Source organism: Nicotiana attenuata, unplaced genomic scaffold (assembly GCF_001879085.1).
Source record: "Nicotiana attenuata strain UT unplaced genomic scaffold, NIATTr2, whole genome shotgun sequence".
NCBI lineage: Eukaryota > Viridiplantae > Streptophyta > Magnoliopsida > Solanales > Solanaceae > Nicotiana > Nicotiana attenuata.
The window spans coordinates 50,120-70,179 of NW_017671258.1; the positions used below are offsets into that span (position 1 = coordinate 50,120).

At 40.6% G+C, this 20,060-nt stretch overlaps 1 long non-coding RNA gene across 1 annotated transcript; it reads right to left on the bottom strand.

The window, feature by feature from the left end:
* Nucleotides 1–831: 831 nt before the first annotated feature.
* LOC109207111 lies at nt 832–15,236 on the bottom strand. The gene is made up of 2 exons (XR_002064968.1): nt 14,729–15,236; nt 832–1,126 (listed from the first exon to the last, which is right to left on the bottom strand). It is a non-coding gene; the product is annotated as an uncharacterized LOC109207111 (long non-coding RNA).
* Nucleotides 15,237–20,060: the final 4,824 nt, after the last annotated feature.

A 20,060-nucleotide genomic window follows, 5' to 3' on the forward strand; every position in this document is an offset into this window, starting at 1 on the left:
TAGTATTTTGAGGAGATAATGTTATATTGCTTTATGAATTAGTGTCATGGGAGAATTTTAAAATAGGGAATACTGATGATATAGGAGAGATAGTGTGTTTGAAAGGATAGACATCCTCCTTAAACACCACATCCCTACTGACTATAAACTCCCTGGAAACTAATGTATACATTTTATAGCCCTTTTGAACCATAGAATATCCAAGAAAAACTGCAGGAACAGCTCTAGGAGCAAATTTATCAGTTCTCCTTATCTCTGACACATAGCCTAGGCAGCCAAACACTCTCAAATGAATGAGAGAAGCAGGAGCACCATGCAATATTTCATATGGTGTTCTACTTTTGAGTGTTGAAGTAGGTAGCCTGTTTATAAGATAAATTGCAGTAGTGACACATTCTTACCAGAATCTGAGTGGAACTGAAGCTTGGAATCTGAGTGTCCTTGCTACATTGAGTATATGCCTGTGCCTTCTCTCAGCCACTCCATTTATTGTGGAGTGTAAACACAAGAGCTTTGATAAGTGATGCCTAGTGATTTGAGCAGTTCTGTCATTTGAGTATTAAAAAACTCACAGCCATTGTTTGTTCTTAGGACTTTAACAGTAGAGGAATGAATATTTTTAACCATTAAGAAAAAGTTCCTAAGAACCACAATTACTTCAGCTTTTTAGGCAACAGATACAGCCTTGTGAATCTAGAATGATCATCAACAATGGTTAAAAAGTACCTCTTTCCATCATAGGTAGGAACCCTGTAAGGGCCCCACACATCAGCATGAATGATATCAAAATTAGAATGAGCATTGAAGTACTCAAAGAAAAGGGCAATCTTGTTTGGTTAGCAACTGGGCAGACAGTACAATGGTGTTTAGTATCATCAAAATTCACAAACTGAAGTTCACTTACTTTTTTCAGTATATCCAAAGGAACATAACATAGCCTACTATGCCATAGGGCAACATTTATTCTAGTAAACTCAGTGGTATTTACAGTGAGAGATTTTGGAACAAAACTTGAATTTCTTGTAGTAGGTGCATCCTCCATTGCTTGCATTATACTCCCAGAGGTAAGCACATACAGTCCACAGTCTTCCTTACTAATCCCCTTCACCTGTCCACTGAAGAGATCCTGAAATATACAAAAGTCAGGGAAGAACATAGCTACACACTTTAGCTCCTTTGTAATCTTTGAGACAAGTAACAAATTGTATCTGAACTCAAGTATATGCATTACATTAGATATCTTGTGACAAGAAAATATGTATGTGGAGCCTAGATGTCTTACAGTGGCTAACTCTCCTATAGGTAGACATACTTTTCCTACTTTAGTTTGTCCCAAGTGTTTTAGATCAAACAGTATATCAATCTTATGCACCATATGATTAGAAGCTCCAGTGTCGATTATCCACTTAGTTTTATCTTCAGGAAGGATTGCATTATGTACCATACATGCTGCCATAGTTGAGTCACTATCCTCACTTCCTTTTCCAAGCATCTGTATGATTTGATTGTACTGTTCCTGTGTAAATTGAGGAATTCCACTTGTTGCAGCCTGAGCAAGATGGTTATTAGTGAGGTGGCCTAATGCTTGTGAAGTTGAAGAGTTCCCGTAGATTGGTATAACATTGTTGGAGAACTGATTCTCTCCAGTATAAGCAGCTGAGTTTGCTGAAGGATGCTTCTTCTTGGACTTGAAATCTGAGGGATAGCCATTAAGCTTATAGCAGGTTTCCCTGTGGCCTTTGAAACTGCAGTAATCACAATACAGCTGACTCTTCCTCTACTTGAAATTATTGATAGGATATGAGCTTCCTTTATTATTGAACATCACTTGATTATGATTCTTAAGGCCGGGAGAATAAAAGGCAAGATTAGAGGGGTATGAAGCAGGACCAAATTCATTGGCAAACTGAGATAAATTAGGGTGACCTTTACTGGTGAACAAAGTCGTCCCCTCATGAACTTCTGCTACATTTGAGGAATGATTAACCAAGGACCTTCTACTTTCTTCTGAAATGATCATAGAATAGGCTTTGTTTATGGAGGGAATAGGTGACATATTCAGAATCTGATTTCTCGATTGTGCATAGGACTCATTCAGTCACATTAAAAACTGTCACAACCTTTGGTACTCAAAGTGTTCTACATATCTCTTTGATTCTTCACAACCAAGACAAGGCATAAGGGCATCAAATTCAGCCCAAAACTCCTTCAATTTAGAGAAATAAGAGGACACTGATGAGATGCCCTGTGACAGCGTGGCAATCTGTTTGTGCAAGTACAGAACTCTCGAGCCATTCACTCTTTCAAAGCGTTCTCTAAGGTAACTCCACACCTTGTGAGCACTTGTTGGACACACCATTCCACTTAATAGTTCAGTGCTCACAGAGTTCATTATCCATGAAAGCACAATAGCATTGCACTTTTCCCACAAATCATGAAGAGAAGGATCAAATTTATCCTTAGAATATCTTCCATCTAAGTGATGACCCAAAAGGTCATCTTCTATTTTAGAATCTGATTCCGTGTTCCGAGGCCTTGAAAAAATCATTTTATCTCTCCTCAATTTGTGTGCGCAGTCCAGGAGCGTATCCGGAAAGCATTATGTGAAAAACTTAAGAAAAGATGATTTTTGGCTTAAAGAGATGGTTTTAGTTGACTTCGGTCAACATTTTGGGTAAATGGAGTCGAACCCGTGTTCTGACGGTCCTGGAGGGTCCGTAGTAAAATATGGGACTTGGGCGTATGCCCGGTATCGAATTCTGAGGTCCCTAGCACGAGAAATGAATTTTTGAAAAAAATTGATAAGACTAAAAATATAATAATTTAAAAGATTTAATCTTGTTGGTATCGGGCCCGTATTTTGGTTACAAAGCCCGGTACAGGTCAATTATGACATTTAAACCTTATCTGGGAAATTTGGTGAAAAGCGGAAGTGATTTGACGTGATTCGGATCTTTTATTGAGAAAATAAAAGGTTTGAAACAATGTTGAAAATTTCATGTGTTTTGGTGTTGAATTCATAGTTCTAGAGGTTATTTTGGCGATTTGATCGCGCTAGGAAGTTCGTATGTTGTTTTAAGACTTGTGTGCATGTTTGGTTTGGAGCCCCGAGGGCTCGGGTGCATTTTGGATAGGCTACAAAGTGATTTGAAACATAGAAAAATAGCTGGTATGCTTCAGTTGTATTGCAGGCCTCAGACCTCGAAAATGCGAGGTCAGGGTTCGCATTTGCGATCACTGTGGAGGTCGCTTGTGCGAGGTTTTCATCGCAAATGCGAAGGAAGCTGGGCCAGCCTATGTTCGCAATTGCGAATAACCTTCGCATTTGCGAAGTAGTCAGGGAAGGGGGATCATCGCAATTGCGACCAAATGTTCGTATTTGCGACAGTAGTAGAAATGCGACAGGTTCGCATTTGCGATGCCAGTCTCGCATTTGCGAGCTTCGCAATTGCGAAGCTCGGGTCGCAAATTCAACATCTGCAACTGTGCAAAAAGGGACTTAGACAGGATTTTGATTCATTTCCCAAATTTTCAAAACCTAAACTTCAAGAGGCGATTTTCCAAAGACTAGTTCATCCCCAAATTATAGGTAAATGATTCCTAACTCATTTCTTTCAATCTATTTCATCTTTTTACAATATTTCATCCTAGAATCTAGGGTTTTTCATGGTGGAATTGGGTATTTTTTGGTAGAACTTAGGAATTTCGAAATTTAGGGATTTAGACCTCAAATTGAGGTCGGATTCCAAAACCAATTGTATATCCGGGCTCGGGGGTGAATTGGTAATCGGTTTTTGATCCGAATTTCAGGTTTTGACCAAGCGGGCCTGGGGTCAATTTTTGACTTTTTGGGGAAAATGTTGGAAAATCTATAATTATGCATTGGAATTGGTTTCTTTAGAGTTTGTTGATGTTATTAAGTTAATTATGGCTAGATACGAGTGGATTGGTGGTGGAATCGAGAGGTAAAACGATATTTGAGCTGTAAATTACCGTTGGCTTGAGGTAAGTGTTTGGTCTAACCTTGACTTGAGGGATTAGGGATCCCCGACTTGCTTGCTATGTGAATTACCATGTGTGTGGCGTATAGGTGTGGTGACGAGCACCTATGCATCGCCAAATTTCCTATTTAGCCTATTCCCTTCCCTGTTTCCCAATATATATTGCTTTCCTATCTTAATTGCTACTTGCTTATTGATGCTCCCATGTCTAATTGCTTCTTGTTAAATGTTGTTTCTCTATTGATGTTATTACTTGTTCCGTAGTTTCATTATATCAAACTGTTGGTTTATTGGTGATTCGTGGTACACTTTGGTTGGTCTCGCTGTGTAGGAATAACTGATGAAGTTTCATAATTGTAGTGATCTTTCGTTGTTTTTGGTTTGAGGTATAAGTGTTGAGGAGTATTTGAGTTAACTTGTGAAATACTTGTTTTTACTTTGTGATTGGTACTGATGTGATGGGATCGGGTTGTATGCCGCAACAGGAGGAATAAGGGTGAAATGTGATTGTCTGGTGGGATCGGGTTGCACGCCGCAACAAGGAGTAATAAGGGTGGACAGGTGGGATCGGGTTGCACGCCGCAACAGGAGGAATAAGGGTGATATATATATTGAGGAGTAATAAGGATGGACTGGTGGGATCGGGTTGCACGCTGCAACAAGGAGTAATAACGGTGGATGTTTATACTGTTATTGACTATATGGTGGGATCGGAATGCGCGCAGCATCATTTGTTGTTTATGTATTTTTCTTCTGCTGAGGTTCATTACTGTGGTGTTGAAATACCCTTAAGGATTGGTTATAGCTGAGTATTGGTAGAACAACCGGGTTCCATATTTATTCTATGCAAGTTACTGTTATATTTCATTTTGTATTTCCTTTCTGTCTTTCTATAAACTGTTGCACGTTATATATATTTTTATGCCCCATCGTAGCCTCATCACTACTTCGTCGAGGTTAGGCTCGGCACTTACCAGTACATGGGGTCGATTATAGATACTGCACTCTGCATTTTTTGTGTAGATTTCGGAGCTAGTTGCTGATCGAGTGGTTGGTTGTTGTTACTGCATTTAGGAGACCCAAGGTAGTCCTGCAGGCGTCCGCAGGCCCTGGCGTCCCCTCCTATCTTTACTTCATTTCTGTTCTACTTTCTTCGAGATAGATGTATTTTCTTTCAAACCATTACTTGTAGTATTCGTAGACTGTTTGTGAGTTGTGACACCAGTTTCTGGGTGGTATCTATTTCGGCTTTCATTAATAGTTTAAAGTTAATTAGTAAAATCATGTACTTCTGCTTTTATTTCCGCTGAATAGTTTTGTTAAATTTTAATTACAAAAGGATATAGGAAAAAGGTGAATATATTGTAACGTGGCTTGCCTAGCGAGTGCAATGTTAGGCGTCATCACGGTCCCGAGGGTGGAAAATTCGGGTCGTGACAAGTTGGTATCAGAGCACTAGGTTGCCTAGGTCTCACAATTCACGGACAAGCTTGGTAGAGTCTGAGAGATCGGTACGGAGACGTCTGTGCTTATCCCCCAAAGGCTATAGATTTAGGAACAATTTCTCTTCTAATCATCTCTGTCGTGCGGTTTGATCTCTCAATGTTAATTAAACTCTCTACTCTATTCTTTCGCAGATGGCAAGAACACGTACCGCTTCATCAGCTGATCAGTAGCCCGAGCCGCCAGTGGCAGCTCCTACGCGGGGCAGAGGACGAGGCCGAGGCCGTGCTAGAGGCTGAGGCAGGGGTAGGGCTCAGCCCAGAGCTCGAGCAACAGCACCAGCGGCGGAACCTCAGGTTTTCCGGCACAGACCGTTCCAGCAGGGACAACTCAGGTTCCAGAGGGGTTCACAGCTACCCCTGTACTTTAGGATGCTTTGATCCGTCTAGTGGGCCTTATGGAGAGTGTTACTCAGGCCGGCATACTTCCTGTAGAACCAGCCGTCTCTCGTGCTGGGGGAGGAGCACAGACTCCCACTACTCATACTCCGTAGCAGATGGCTCCCCAGTTTCAGACTCTAGCAGCTCAACCAGTTGGAGTAGTTTCGCTAGGTGTTGTAGCACAGACCGGTGATGGATCAGCTATGTCTTTTGCTGCCTTGTGGAGATTGGACAGGTTTACCAAGCTTTTCACTACTACCTATGGCGGTACATCTTCATAGGATCCCCAGGACTATTTGGACAGTTGTCACGAGGTTCTGCGGAACATAGGGATAGTGGAGACCAATAGGGTCGACTTTGCTGCTTTTCGTCAATCAGGTTCTGCCAAGAAATGGTGGAGGGATTATTGTTTGGCCAGACCAGCTGGGTCACCAGCTCTCACTTTTGACCAGTTCTCTCAGCAATTCTTGGAGAAGTATCTTCCTATCACTCAGAGAGAGGACTATCGGAGGCAGTTTGAGCGCCTTCGGCAGGGTTCTATGAACGTCACTGTAACGACCCGACAGGTCGTTTTGAGCTTTTGCACTTTGATCGCCAGTTCTTGGGCATGACTTGCCCCGTGTAATGTGTTATGCCTGACGTAGCTCGTTGGTTTTGGTTTTCACGGAAATCGGTATGAATTTGATAGAACAGTCTCAGTTGAAAGCTTTGAATTTGAAAGGTTTGACCAAGAGTTGACTTATTGGTATATGAGCTCGGATCGGAGTTTTTATGGTGTTTAGCTTCGTTGAGTGATTTATGACTTAAGAGGGTGATCGAAATTGGTTTTGGAGGTCCGGTGTGGAATTAGGCTTGAATTGGCGAAGTTAGTATTTTGGCGATTTCCGGTTGGTAGGTGAGATTTTCATCCGGGGATCGGAATGGAATTCCGAGAGTTGCTGTAGCTTTGTTATGTCGTTTGTGTCGTGTGTGCAAAAATTTCAGGTCATTCGGACGTGGTTGGGTTTTTGATCGAAAGCGTATTTCGGAAGTTTTTGGAAAACTTAGGCTTGAATTCGATGAGTTTCGGGTAATTTGATGTTGTTTGAGGTGTTTTGATGATTGGAACAAGTTTGAATGAGGTTTTAGGATGTGTTGGTGTCTTGGTTGAGGTCCCGGGGGCCTCGGGGTGATTTCGAATGGCTAACGGGAGGTTTGGAACTTGGAAAAGATAGCAGAAAATGCAGCAGCAATGCAGGCCTAATTTGGCCTTCGCGTTCGCGTGCCTGGGGCCGCGTTCGCATAGCAGGAGTTTGGCGGGCCAGGCTTTGCTCTTCGTGTTCGCGTTAGGGTGTTCGCGTTCGCGGAGGGTGAGTTTCTTGAGCTTCGCGTTCGCGGGGAGTTATTCGCGTTCGCATAGGAGGGTCTGGAGTTCCATTTGTTTTGTTGATCGTGTTCGCAGCCTAGGTGGTCGCATTCGCGTAGTTGAAGCCGTGGAAGCATCGCGTTCGCGGGTGTTCAGACGCGTTCGCGTAGGGTAATTTTTGGCCAAGGGATTATTTGTGCATCGCGAACGCGAGAAGGCCCTCGCATTCGCATAAAAGGAAATCACAGCTGGGCAGAAGGGTTTTTAAAACATTTCATCCGTGAGCCTAAGTCATTTTTCCACCATTGTTGAACATTTTGAGAGCTCTTTGGGAGAAATTGAAGAGGGATTCGAAGAGGATTGATTGGAGGTAAGTTTTATGAACCAAAAACGTGATCTTAGTGTGAAATTAACCTAGAAATTTATGGAAATTTAGCTAAAAATGGAAGAACTAGGGTTTGGGATTTTGAGATTTTGAATTGGGATTTGAAGGGCCATTTGAGGTCGGATTTGAGAGTTTTTGATATGTATGGACTCGTGGAAGGATAAGGAACCCGTTGATGTAAAAATTTCTGAGTTTCGAGAAGTGGGCTCGGGGCTCGGGTTTTGCCAATTTCGGGATTTTGATATTTTTCGATTGTTTTCGCTTGGGCTTTGTTCCCTTAGCATATTGTGACGTATTCGTTCTGGTTTTGGTCAGATTCGACGCGCGAGGAGGCCAATTAGAGATGCAAGGGCATAGCGAGCTAGAGCTTTGGCCGGTTTGAGGTGAGTAATGATTGTAAATGATATCCTGAGGGTTTGAAACCCCGTATCTGCACATCGTAGTGCTATATTGAGGTGACTTACACGCCGGATAGCGAGCGTGGGGTAGAGCACTGTTGGGGATTATGACTTGGTCCGTCCCGATTGATGAATTTATTGCATATTTGACTGGAATTTACTTGTTATCATCATAATTTGGGCTGATTACCTACTTGGGATTCGTGCCAGCTATTTGAACCCTTCGGGGATTGTTGTTGATATTTCCTCACTGTTTTGATTTTATACTTGAACTCAGTCATGTATTTTCCACTGTTTTTAAGACTCGGCCAAGTTTATTTTGCTTTAACACTTGAAATGATATTTCCAATAGTATTTGGGCTGAGCATCATGTTTTACTGTTGCCCTAGTGGCTCATGTGATTTTTGACTGAGTAAGGCCGAGGGCCTGTATTGTGAGGATACGTTTGGATCGGGCTGCACGCCGCAGCAGTGAGATATTGATTTGATTATAAGGCCGAGGGCCTGAGATATGTACGCCACGAGATGGCTTGATATTGCGGTTGGGCCGTAAGGGGCCCCTCCCGGAGTCTGCACACCCCCAGTGAGCGCCGTCGACGATAAATGGATCGGGCTGCACGCCGCAGCGATATATGGATCGGGCTGCACGCCGCAGCGATATATGGATCGGGTTGCACGCCGCAACGGTACTGGTACTGTTCTATGTGTTTACTTTATTTCATTTGTCTGCCATTATCTGTTGTCTGTGCTACTTCATGCAATATCTACCTGATTGCCTGGCATTATCTAAAAACTGAGTGTTGTGCCCGAGGGGCGAATTTCTGTGCTTATCTGCACTAATTGTTTTGCATTCATTTGCATAACTGTTGAAAAAGTCATTTTCAAAAGAGGTTTGAACTAAGCTAAGATGTTTTCTAAAGATTTCACAACTTCACTGCTTTTTCTCAAAGGATTTTATATTGCTTCTATACAGCATGATGATTTGCCTTACGTGATTTCTTACTGCTCAGTTGTTATTTACCTTTATTACTCACTGAGTTGGAGTACTCACTTTACTCCCTGCACCTCGTGTGCATATACAGGTATTTATTCACCCGGTAATGGGTTTTGGCTGATTGGAGGAAGAGCTATAGGAGTTTAGCGAGGTGACTGCCAGCGTTCGCAGCACCGCTTCTCTCTTTGTTGTTCATTATTCCTGTTCAGTGTATTTTTAGACCTTGTAGTTGTATTTACAATCTTATAGATGCTCGTGACTTGTGACACCCCGATTAGGGCTGTGTTGGGTTGTACTTCCGCTAATTAATATTACTAAATCATATTTAGACTGCTTATTTATGTTTAACTAATTTTGAAAAGGCGATATGGGTTAGTTGGCTGGCCTTGTCTTCATGAGAGGCGCCATCACGACCAGAGCGGGGATTTGGGTCGTGACAGTCACTCAGTACGAGACCAGATTTGTTGATTTGGCCCGACATCATCTTCTTATACTTCCCACCGAGAGAGAGGGTGAGGAGGTTTATTGAGGAACTTGCTCATCCTATCAGATTGCAGATGGCTAAGTAGACAGGGAGTGAGATTTCTTTCCAGGATGCAACCAAGCCCTATCTAGAGTTTCTAGAGGTATTTCCTGCAGACCTGCCGGGGATGCCACCCGACAGAGATATTGACTTTTACATTGATTTGGCTCTGGACACTCGGCCCATTTCTATTCCTTCGTACTGTATGGCCCTGCCAGAGTTGAAAGAATTGAAGGAATGGTTGCAAAATTTGCTTGATAAGAGCTTTATTAGACCTAGTGTCTCGCTCTGGGTGCGCCAGTGTTGTTTGTTAAGAAGAAGGATGGATCGATGAGGATGTGCATAGATTGTCGGCAGTTGAACAAAGTCACCATCAAGAACAAGTATCCATTGCTGAGGATTGATGACTTATTTGATCAGCTTCAGGGTGCCAAGGTGTTTTCGAAGATTGATTTGAGATCGGGCTACCATCAGTTGAGGATTAGGGCATCTGATGTCCCTAAGACAGCTTTTCGCACTCGGTACGGGCATTATGAGTTTTTAGTGATGTCATTTGGGTTGACTAATGCCCCAGCAACATTTATGGATTTGATGAACCGGGTGTTCAAGCCCTATCTATATTCCTTTGTGATTGTTTTCATTGATGATATCTTGATATACTCTCGCAGCCGAGAGGAGCACGAGCAGTATCTTCGGATCGTTCTTCAGACTCTGAGAGACAGTCAGCTATGTGCTAAGTTTTCGAAATGTGAGTTTTGGTTGAGTTCAGTTGCTTTCTTGGATCACGTTGTATCAGCAGAGGGTATTCAGGTGGATCTTAAGAAGATTGAGGCAGTCAAGGACTGGCCTAGACCCACATCAGCTACAGAGATTCGGAGTTTCGTGGGTTTGGCGGGTTATTACCATCGGTTTGTGGAGGGTTTTTCATCCATAGAAGCCCCGATGACCAGGTTGACCCAGAAGGGTGCCCCGTTTAGGTGTTCAGACGAGTGTGAGGCGAGCTTTCTGAAGTTCAAGACAGCTTTGACTACGGCGCCGGTGTTGGTGTTGCCCACAGGTTCAGGGCCATATACAGTATATTGTGACGCATCTCGTATTGGACTTGATGCGGTGTTGATGCAGAATGACAAGGTTATAGCATAAGCTTCACGGCAGTTGAAGATTCACGAGAAGAGTTATCCAGTTTATGACTTGGAGCTAGCAGTCATTATTCACGCGCTGAAGATCTCGAGGCATTATCTATTTGGCGTGTCGTGTGAGGTGTTCACAGATCATAAGAGTTTGCAGTATTTCTTCAAGCAGAAGGATCTCAACTTGAGGCAGAGAAGGTGGTTGGAGCTATTGAAAGACTATGATATCACCATCTTGTATCATCCCGGGAAGGCCAATGTGGTGGCCGATGCTTTGAGTAGGAAGTCGGCTAGTATGGGTAGCCTTGCGTATATTCCAGTCGGTGAGAGACCGCTTGCTTTGGATGTTCAAGCTTTGGCCAATCAGTTCGTGAGGTTGGATGTTTCTGAGTGCAGCCGTGTTCTAGCTTGTACAGTCGCTCGGTCTTCATTATTTGAGCGTATCAGAGATCGGCAGTATGATGATCCTCATTTTCTTGTTCTTAGGGACATAGTACGGCACGGAGGTGCCAAGCAGGTTACAGTTAGAGATGATGGAGTTTTGAGGATGCATGGTCGAGTTTGTGTGCCTAATGTGGATGGACTTCGTGAGTTGATTCTAATGGAGGCCCATAGTTCCCGGTATGCTATTCATTCGGGCGCGGCCAAGATGTATCAGGACTTGCGGCAGCATTATTGGTGGAGGAGGATGAAGAAGGATATTGTTGCATATGTAGCGCGATGTTTAAATTGTCAGCAAGTAAAGTACGAGCATCAGAGACCTGGTGGTTTGCTTTAGAAGATTGAGATTCCTGAGTGAAAGTGGGAGCGTATCACTATGGATTTCGTTGTTGGACTCCCACGGACTCAGAGGAAGTTTGATGCAGTGTGGGTTATTGTGTATAGGCTGACTAAGTCAGCGCATTTCATTACTGTGGCGGTTTTCTATTCTTCAGAGCGGTTGGCAGAGATCTATATCGTTCGTCTTCATGGTGTGCCCGTGTCTGTCATTTCTGACCGAGGTACGCAGTTTACCTTGCATTTCTGGAGCGCAGTACATCGTGAGTTGGGTACGCGGGTCGAGTTGAGCACAACATTTCATCCGCAGGCGGACGGACAGTCCGAGCGTACTATTCATATTTTGGAGGATATGCTTCGCGCCTATGTTATTGACTTTAGAGGTTCTTGGGATCAGTTCTTGCTGTTAGTGGAGTTTGCCTACAACAACAGCTATCAGTCGAGCATCCAGATGGCTCCCTATGAGGCAATTTCTGTGCAGACAGTGTCGATCGCCAGTTGGGTGGTTTGACTCGGGGGAGGCTCAGTTATTGGGTACAGATCTAGTGCAGGATGCCTTGGATAAGGTTGAGATCATTCAAGATAGACTTCGTACAGCTCAGTCCAGGCAAAAGAGTTATGCCGACCGTAAGGTTCGTGATGTGGCATTCATGGTCGGAGAGCGAGTGGTGCTTCAAGTGTCGCTCATGAAGGGCGTGATGAGATTTGGGAAGAAGGGCAAGCTAAGCCCCTGGTTTATCGGGCTTTTTGAGATTCTCGATCGAGTGGGAGAGGTGGCTTACAGACTTGCGTAGCCGCCGGGTTTATCAACTGTGCATCTAGTGTTTCATGTGTCCATGCTTCGAAAGTATCACGGCAATCCATCCCACATGTTAGACTTCAGCACTGTCCAGTTGGACAAGGATTTGACCTACGAGGAGGAGCCGGTAGCTATTCTAGACCGGCAAGTTCGATAGTTGAGATTGAAGAGTTACCCTTCGGTTCGTGTGCAGTGGAGAGGCCAGCCTGTTGAGGCAGCTACCTGGGAGTCCGATTCCGATATGCGGAGCAGATATCCCCATCTTTTCACCGACTCAGGTACTTTTCTATGTTCGCTCGAGGACGAACGGTTGTTTTAGAGATGGAGAATGTGATGATCTAAAAGGTCATCTTCTATTTTAGAATCCGATTCCATGTTCCGAGGCCTTCAAAACCCTATTTTATCTCTCCTCGATTTGTGTTCGCAGGCCGAACGCGTATCCGGAAAGCCCTTATGTGAAAAACTTAAGAAAAGATGATTTTTGGCTTAAAAAGATGATTTGAGTTGACTTCGGTCAACATTTTAGGTAAACCGGCCCGGACCCGTATTCCAACGGTCCCGGAGGGTCCGTAGTAAAATATAGGACCTGGCGTATGCCCGGAATTGAATTCCGAGGTCCCTAGCCCGAGAAATAAATTTTTGAAGAAAATTGATAAGATTGAAAATGTAATAATTTAAAAGATTTGATCTTGTTGGTATCGGGCCCGTATTTTGGTTCCGGAGCCCGGTACAGGTCCGTTATGATATTTAAACCATATCTATGAAATTTGGTGAAAAATGGAAGTGATTTGATGTGATTCGGACCTTTGGTTGAGAAAATAGAAAGTTTGAAACTATCTTGAAAATTTCATGTGTTTTGGTGTTGAATTCATAGTTCTAGAGGTTATTTTGGTGATTTGATTGCGCGAGCAAGTTCGTATGATGTTTTAAGACTTGTGTGCATGTTTGGTTTGGAGCCCCGAGGGCTCGGGTGAATTTTGGTTAGGCTACGGAGTGATTGAAACTTAGAAAAATAGTTTGTATTGTCACACCTCCTTTTTTACACACCTACCCCGAAGGATAGTGTATAAGGGAGTTTTTCCATTTGAAGTGACATTATTCGAAACGGGATTATTTATTTATTTTTTAGAGTCGCCACTTGGGATAGGATTGGCTTTTGGTGTCCCAAGTCACCGGTTTAACTTGATTCCCAGATCGAGGAAAATTTCGACTTCCCATTTGGAGTCTGCGAACCAGAAATTCTGAATAAGGAATTCTGTTGACCCGAGGGAAGGTGTTAGGCACCCCCGGATCCCGTGGTTCTAGCACGGTCGCTTAAATTATTATAATTGGCTAAAAATCTGATTTTAATACATGTTTTAACTTATGTGCTTTTTAACTTTAAACGCTTTTATTATTATTTTAAAAGAGAATTGCAACGTCGTGAAAACGCGTCTTTAACCACGTCACATAAATGCACCCGTGATTTTTGACACATTCCGACTTCGTTGAGATTTGAATTTGGGTCACATAAATGCACACCCGAGTTTAAGAAAATTAATTTAAATTGCGCGCCTAAAGCAACTACGCACTTTCAAGTTTGCGAGGGCCATGGAAAATTCACTAATGGCACACCTCGATTTCTAAAGAGTTAAAATTAATTAAGTGAGGACCATGGGTTTTGGGATTTTATTCAACATGGCACACCTCAATTTCTAGAAGGCTTGTTTAATTAAGGTAATAAGAGGACAATCCTACTCATAACTATTTCAGATTTAAGCTATTGATTATGGGAAAATTAGTTTTGTAATTACTTTTGGCAAAATATAACTATCATAGAACACAGTATCGATCATTTTGTTAAGGCTAAACTAATGACCTGATTCTATTTCCAATAATCAAACAATCTCCAAATCCCATTATTCTGTTCAATCACAATGTTGAAATATAGAACTAAAATCCATTGAAAGGTCAATATACTCAACAACACATATTTGGATTGCTGACACAAGGAAGAGGGATGAAGCATCACATAAAAAAAAATATCTACTGCTAAAAGACAAACAACTAGCCCAATTTAAACATCTTAGACAAATGAGATCATATTAAAATCAATTACAACCCATATTGCATTAACGAACTGATTCACTTCATACGCTAACCCATTTAGCACATACGGGCTGAGAAAGAGAAATCGAAGACGATGTAACTGAGGAAACGCGATGTTATTACTTAAAATCCTAGCCGAATTTCTACAAGAATTGGAATATTCTTTTTTATTTTTATCAACTTCTCATGAACTTCATAATAACAGATAAGGTCAAACAATTTCTCTGCTCAACAACTCAACCCACTGCCAGTGAGTGTATTAAGAATCCAAAGGCAATCACATGAGAATAAGTGAAGAAGTAAAGCATCAATAACATTTGAGATTGACATTAATCATGGAAGCAACATGTAATCAGAACTTCAAATTAATAACTTAACTGGAACACACAAAGTTATAGTTACATACCAATCTATCCGAAATCAGCCTGAAATCCAAAGACCAAATAAAGGCCAAAGACAATCAAGCGTGAAAATCAGCCACTAGCCAGCGAGTGTTTAACAGCAGCAGTAGCAAAATTAACTCCAAACAACAGCAAGTGAACAAGCTCTGGCAGGAAACTTAAGATCTAACAATAGCAGAACAGTAGCGAACAACAGTTTCGTCGCTTCACGCTAGAAGTTACGAAGCAGAGAAACGGAAATTGAGACAGTGAAGAAGCGAAGTCGGATGGGAGGTGCTGCTCGTGTGCATCTGTGTGCTCGAATTTCCGGCGAGTTTTTGGACTGAGCGGCAGATTTGCGAGGAGGGAGTGGGGAATATGGGAGATTCAGAGGTGAGTGAGGGTAGTTGGTTGTTCTCTATCAGGAAAAGGAGAGGGATCTGTTGTGTTTGTCTTCTTTCATTTGATGAAAAGAAAAAATGACCATGGGAGATGGGGCGCTGATGATCCAGGTGGGGTCTTTCCAAAATCTGATCTATTTTTGTGCCTTAGCTCACCTATTATGCGAGGATTAGGGCAAAGGGTAATGGGTATTTGGGTAGGGAGATTGGGCTTTGAGTGGGTTATTGAATTTTGGCAGATTTGGGTATAGGCTTTGGGCTCAGCATTAATTTTGGCCCAATTTCACAAGACAAACCTTTCTTTTCCAATTTTTTCTTTTATTTTCTAATTTTCCTTTTTCTTTTAATTAAAATCCTACAAATTAAAACTCCGAAATTATCCAAAATGTGAAATTAAACTAATTAGCTAATTATAAAAATTATAAAAACCACTTAATCCTAAATTGGAAGAGAAAAAATCAATAAAAGGAAAAAGTGTAAAAATGAAGCATTTTTGTGATTTTCGATTTTTATATTAAAAAAAATAACTACTAATTAATCCTAAAAATATAAAGATAAAGCCTAAATGCCATGCATTATATTTTTGGTATTTTTCATGATTTAACTAAAACTTAAACATGCACAAAATGCAAACAATTAAAAATTCTACAAAAATCCTAAAATGGCAAATAATTAACAAAAATCTATTTTTCTTGGGATTTTATAGGAGTATTTCGTATAGGGCAAAAATCACGTGCTTACAGTAGTTAATAGTTAAAATTGATTTTATAATACCTCATCCTTATAGGCATGTCATCTAAGTGTGGCAATGTGATGAAGTGACAAAGTAATTGATTAGTTGATTAAAATTCTATAGTCATGATATCTAAAGGAGAAGCGTACTAAGAGCAATAGAAGCAATTGATTGATTGATTAATTGAAATCCTATAGACATGGTATCTAGATATGCATTAGCAAAACATGTGTTATCGTATCCTATAGGCATGTTGTCTAAGTGTGCACAATAGTAAGCCTGAAACAAGTATAGCAAATACTTAAACGTGATTTAGATAGGTTGAGTGAAGTGTGTGCGATTTCCTATAAGCATGATTTCTATGAGTGTGCAGAATAAGAACACGTCAATGAATATCAGACAAGACAGTTAAATCCTAGAGGCAAGTTTTCTACCCGTTCATGCGAGAATCAGAATACCCCAACCCCCTTTTCACTGATTTCGCCATTATTTGTTATTACAAGTTATTACAGGCCCAAGAAGAAATAATAGATGATGACAAATTACAGTTTGAACGAGTACAAGCCCAATGAGGTAAATACAGGCCCAATATAGAAATAACCCAGGGATGTCCCCACGCCTTCAATGGTCTTAATCTTCGCACAACAGCAAACCCATACACTGGCTTACCATAGCTACCTGAGTTGCATGCTCAAACCCAACATGTATGGCCCAACACTAGGCCTAACGAATAACTTACTTACCCAAACATATACCAAATTCAGCCATACAGGTGACATAATACTCACAGAATTAACTAAACAACTTAAACACTTAGTTATTACAGTTGTAGCTAACAACAACTCTAGCCAAGACATATAAATAGGTACTGGCTAAATTTAAAGGCACACAAGGCATATATAAGGCAAGTTTATGCTTGTAATTCCAGAAATAAAGCTTAATAATGACATGATGGACCACCATAGGATAGTAAACCATTCTAAAGAGTGTCAAAATAAATCATGATTCAGAATCAACCTAGAGAACCTTAGATGAGGGTCTTGCAGAATCGGATAAGAAACAAGCAAAGCACGACCATCACATGAAAGTATCTATCATGAAACACCTAATGAAAGGAACAACATAAAAAGTTCATGATCAAAGCAAATACTTAATTAAGTAGGGGAAAACATTAGCATGTTGAAAATCAGTCACAATATAAGAGGCATGTCAATTTTCAAAAGCAAGACATGCAAGCATTAGACCTGGTGCTAGTTGGCCACGTATAGGAGGAGAGGCTAGTTATTTCATCCTAAAGTCTTAGGTTGTATTAGAGAACATAGGATTGAAGACCAAAATTCAGAGAGCAAACATTAAGTAGCAGGAAAGCCTGCTTGGCATGGAATTATGATCAAGTATCAGTTTTAGGAAATGTCAAGTTGCGCATGAATGATTCCATAGGGATTGGAGCACATTTCGGGCTTGAATTGGTTTAATCACAAGAGTTCACAATAAGGCAGGGAAGTAAACTCATGCCAGGCAGCATATACAAGCATTCAGGCACAAACACACTAGGATTAACGAGCTTGAGAGAGCCCAAAAATCATTCATATTGAACACATGTAATAGACATATATCAGGGTTGGGAATTTTAGGCAAGTTCAAATGCTAAAAAAATTCAGAGTCACAAAACAACTTCAAAGCCAATAAGGTTGCAAACAGAGATAGCATAGAAACATATTGATTCACAAAAGTTTCAGTGACATGAGTATATAGAGTATGAACACAAACGAAAGAGGATGAAACTGCGAATGCCAAAGAACTTACCGATTATCAATTGACAAACAAATAAACAAGAAGAACAATCTTAGCAGTCCTCCAAACGCCAATAGAGAGCAGTAGAAACCATAATCTTAGTGCGTCAGAGTTTCCAAGGGTTTCAGATGAACCCCGGGCAGTGCTCGCACCAAGAAAGGTCAATTGGCCAAATTCTGGTGGCCTTGGCTTTCAGCTGGCCAAGAGCCAAAGTTCAGAACAACATAGAGTGAAGGAGTAAGATAGTAATAGTGATTAATGTCCATCCTTGGGGAATTTGGGGGAGGGTTTATATAGTGTTGAATCAGGCAAGTAAACAAGGAAAGAAATCAAGCAAACATAAATCAGAAAAAGAAAAATATTACATACAATCAGTAGAGTAGCTGGTGAAGGAAAAAAAATCAAATTTCAAAACCCTAATTAGGGTTCCTGGGTCGCAAGCGAGCAAGTAAAGGCGAGAATCACCCTTTTCTCTCATGTATATGGACACAATATCGTCCAAATTCAATAGATCAAAGTCGATCTAGTCCGAACTCAGAAGGTCATACTTGCCAAAATCGAGCAAGTACTCAAGTAATTCCACAGACACGTACATAATAGCGAGGTATTACGAATAAGGTAAGTGAATCACAAAATGATTTCATATTTAAGGTCGGAATCAGAGAATATTAGGGGAGGCGACTGCTAGGGTTTCTTAGAAGAGAAGGCTGAGTTGAGAGTGTTTTGGGGCAGCCGTTTGGGAGGTAATTAGGGTTTAAGGGGTTTAGGTAACAAAAATAAGGGGGATGTTGTGGACGTTGATTAAAGATCAACGACTAGGATTTAATGAGTGGCGGATCGGGTTAGCGGATGGGTTTTGGGTAGTGGATTGCTGGTATTGTGTAAGGGGTTATTGGGCTGAGGTTTTGGGTACTTGGGCCTTCAATTTGGTCCGAAAAATTGGCTTAGGATTGGGCTGGCTTTTTATTATGAGAAATTAAGGGAAAATAATTTAATAAAATAGTTAAATAAAATATAAAAAATACTATTTATGAAACTTAATACTTTAAAATAATAGTTGAAGATTTTAAGAATATTAAAAAAATTAGTTTGACCCTAAATAAAATGATAAATGCAATTAATTGTAGAGTATAAGCTATTATTGCAAAATTGTAAATAGCTTGAAAATACAAATGTATTATATAAAATGAAGTGGAATATTACAAAAAATTACATATGGGGGTAAATAATAAATTTTTGATGATTAGATCACCCAAAAATAATTTGAAGGGACGATTAATACATATTTGAATAATTTAAATGCAAGAAAATCAATTTTAAAGCTTTAAATATTATTAAAAAAATTATAGGAATTACTTATATGACTCTTGTAAATTGGTGATGATGCAAAAAATGATATTGTGAGAGTATATATGATATTTATAAAAAATATGAGGGCAAGCTTGGGTATCAACAAGCGGTGTCTTGGAAATCATCCAAACAAACTTGTATTGCTCGTTCTACAATGGAGGCTGAGTTCATAGCCTTAGATAAAGTCGGTGAAAAGCTGAATTGCTCTGAAATTTCTTGGAAGATATTCCATTTTGGCTGGCACCAATATGCATACATTGCAATAGTTGATGAGCGCAAAACACAATACGAAATTGATGCTCGCTAGCCAAAGATAGTATAGTTTAATTATCGTCTCCACGGTGATTGGATTTAAATAATGTTCAAGTAACTTCTGATTTAACGCTATTCAAGATGAGTAACACTTTGGTTTGAAGAATTATGAACTAAATTTAACTATTCCACTAACACGATTAACAACTGATCACAGAGAACTGGAATTGAGCAACACAGAAAAAGCAGGGGGAGACATAAGGGTCATGACATGATAGATATTCAGGATCTAACTCTAGTTCAATTCACTCTGATGTTCTAATGATTCTCACGAATTCACTCGATGATTAGTTCAATCACATAGCCAATACTCCTCTCTCTCAATTAAATCTTAACCCTATGAGGTGAACTAATATAAAACATTGTGAAAATATGCAAGAACGCGTTAATAGACTAGTATTTAGGAAAATGTCTATCGAATATTCTCCTAACTTGATTTAATCAACAATTCAATAAGCTCTTTTGATTACTTTAAAGAGTCAAAATATTAAACCAGACAAGATAATACAAGGATAATCACCCAAAATATTCCTTTTCGGATTAAACAATTCGGTGACCGAACAATCAATTCACAGCTCCATAAACGAATTCATGCTAAGAACTAGAGTTAAAATTCACAAATATCAATCAAAAACCATACCCGTCAAACCCTAAGGTAAACTACTGCATAATCATGGAGAAAGTCATCACAAATAAAGTTGAAGAATAAGAAAACATGAAGTCAATCCAAACTCGGTGTTGAGTTTAGGAAAGAACGATGAATCCTTG